The following is a 3,169-nucleotide window of genomic DNA, read 5'->3' as shown; positions in this document are numbered from 1 at the left end:
ACTCGGCGAACATTGCTCTCATCCTCAAGAAGGATGGTGCGGAATGCATCTCGGATTTCCGCCCCATTAGCCTCATCCACGCCATCGCGAAGATCATTGCTAAGATGATGGCCAACTTTCTGGCCCCCCGCATGCATGATCTTGTCTCCAACGCCCAGAGTGCATTCATCAAAAAGAGAAGCATCCATGACAATTTTTTGTTCGTCAGGGACTTGGCAAGAAAGTTCCATCGCAACCGCTCCCCGACGCTCTTGTTCAAACTAGACATTAAAAAGGCGTTTGATTCTGTACGTTGGGACTTCCTTATGGATCTGCTGAAACACCTCTGCTTCCCGGACAGATTTCATGACTGGGTTTCAGCTTTGCTCTCTACCGCCACATCAAGGGTGTTGATAAATGGAGTTTTGGATGATCCACTAAAGCATGGATGTGGCCTTCGCCAGGGGAACCCGCTTTCCCCTCTTCTCTTCGTCCTGGCTATAGATCCGCTCCACCACCTCCTCTGCAAGGCCACGGCCCAAGGACAACTACACCCTCTGTGTGGTAGATCTTCACCCGTTCGGGCCTCGCTCTATGCTGACGATGCCGCCATCTTTGTGAAGCCCATTAAGGAAGACGTCCAATTCCTTGCTGCTACCCTGGCCTTTTTTGGAGAGGTGTCTGGCCTCGTCACTAATTGTGCCAAAGTCTGGTTGCTCCCATCCGATGCGACAACATCAACCTTCACGATGTTCTTCATGATTTTCCGGTGGTGCGCACCTCGTTCCCGTTGCGCTACCTTGGACTTCCGTTATCCGTCAAGCGCCTCAAGCGTATCCACTTCCAGTACCTGGAAGATAAAATTGCGGGCAAGCTCCCTCCCTGGCAGGGAAGACATGTGGGCTCTGCGGGCCGTGTGGTTCTTGTTAAGGCCGTCCTAACTGCCATTGCTATCTGCCATCTCACGCCTCTCGACATCCCGGTGGAGGTCCTCAAGAAAATCGATAGTATTCACCGTGCATATCTTTGGGCAGGCTCAGACAAGGTGTCTGGAGGAAAATGCAAGGTTAACTGGGAGCTCATCTGTAAGCCCAAGGACAAGGGTGGGCTCGGAGTGCTTAACCTAGATAAGTTCGCCAAGGCTCTACGGCTCCGATGGCTATGGTTTGAATGGACTGACAAGAGCAAGCCATGGATTGGCATGGGGACGCCGTGCACGGAGGATGATCGACACTTCTTTGCGGCTGCCACCACGGTCCTTGTCGGCAACGGACGAACGACGCAATTCTGGAACTCGACGTGGCTCAATGGCTTGCGCCCCCGTGACATAGCGCCGGACATCTTTAACCTTTCTCACAAGAAGAACTCAACGGTCCAACAAGCCATGACCAACAACATGTGGATCGCTAATATTGATGGCACCAATGGTCTGTCCGTTGCGCATATCGAGCAGTTTGCTGACCTTTGGGAAAAATTATCAACGGTGGCCCTTGAGAAAAATTATCAACGGTGGCACATGAGCTTAAACTCTGAGTTTGCATTATAATTTAGGATTGTAAAGGGGTCACTTTCAAAAAGAAATCATACCCTGGGCCTCATCGAACCACTTGTTAATACGGTCGATCTCATCGTCAGCCAGCTTTAGTTTCCACTGGAATTCGGATACTTCAGCATCCCTAGCTGAAGCCGCCAACAGTGAAGCCTGTTTATCAAAAATAGATGAACGCATTATCTCTGGCGACTATTTGATCCTCTATCCGGCTCTTTTTTCAAATGACCCAAATAGAGTCTCAGGGGCTACTATCTATATACAGGCATATTCTTCCAATACAAAAAGCGGATAAAGCATGTTATATCACTTACCTCAAAACCTATTAACAGGCTAGTGAAAGCTTCATTCAGACCACTTTTAGCAGACTGAATCTTCTCAATCACCGCACCCATCAGGGTACGGCGCTCTTCCACGACGGAAGCACATTGAAGTGCTTCCAGCAACATATCCGGTGCCTCCGGATTGATAGAGGTCGCTGGTGGAGTCGACACTCCCCCTTCCCTTGAAGGGGGCACTCTCTCGACTTCGGAGCCACGTGGGTCTCCGGAGTGGTATTCGGCTGGGGGCCGGGCTGATCTAGGCGCCCGTCGTCAATTTCCATGGGGGTAGTATCCCCCATGTTTTCGGCAGCCGAGGCATCACCCTCTGGCGTCGTTTCAGCGGCCTTCCGCACCTTCCCTGGCCCAGAGAGGTCCTTTGGGACAATACCTCGGTGTCATCCGCAGCTCGTGGCGGAGAGGCTCGGGGAGGCGTTTCGCTCTCCATCATCTCCGGCACCAACGAGTTTCCCAAAGATGACGATTGTTGGGGGGGGGGATCACGGACCGGACTGAAAATACGTGAATAAAATGTTATCCCACAATTTGTAAAAAGGCCAGATGTATCTATAGTATCTTTGAATACTTACGACTCGGCCGGGCGCTTCGGCCTGAGGCGTCGCTCAGGGGTGACTTCAGCGTCCGAATCCGAATCATCTGACAGGGAAATCTTCCCCTTCTTGGGTGCCTCCGCTTCTAGGTCCACGGACGTCGCCCTTTTCTTCTCCCCCTTGAGGGAAGAATTGCTCTCCTCCTCTTCCTCCTCATCTTCGTCTCCCTCGTGGGAGGAGAGAACCTCGGTGTCTTCGGACGCGATGTAAGAAGTACCTTTATGACGAAGGCCACTTCTGGCCTCCTTGCCCTTCATCTTGGCCTTCTTCTCCGGCGCCTGGTACGGTGTCGGAACGAGCATCTTTGTTAACAGAGGGATAGCTGGGTCTTCGGGCTACGGAGCCGGACACTTGATCCGCTCCGCTTTCTTCATCCAGATCTGAAGGAGAAAAGGAAGGCTTAGCATACTCCTTGAATCTACAAGTAGAGGTTATGTTTGGAAATCTGAAAACTTACTGGAGTGGTCGGGTGAGCGCAGTCGAGGCCGAGGCCGAGGTCTTTGGTCGTTCTCGGCCATGACTTCTATGCCTTGAAGAGCAGCTTCCAGATGTCTTCGTGCTTCATGCCGAAGAAGTGCTGCAGGGTACGAGGGGCGGCCAGATTGAATTCCCACATATGGAGAGTGCGGCGCTGGCAGGGGAGAATCCGGCGGAAAAGCATCACCTGGATCGCGTCGGCGAGGCTGGTGCTCTTCTCTATCACGCCCTTG

Source organism: Triticum aestivum, chromosome 1A, assembly GCF_018294505.1.
Source record: "Triticum aestivum cultivar Chinese Spring chromosome 1A, IWGSC CS RefSeq v2.1, whole genome shotgun sequence".
NCBI lineage: Eukaryota > Viridiplantae > Streptophyta > Magnoliopsida > Poales > Poaceae > Triticum > Triticum aestivum.
This window is presented reverse-complemented; position numbering follows the sequence as displayed.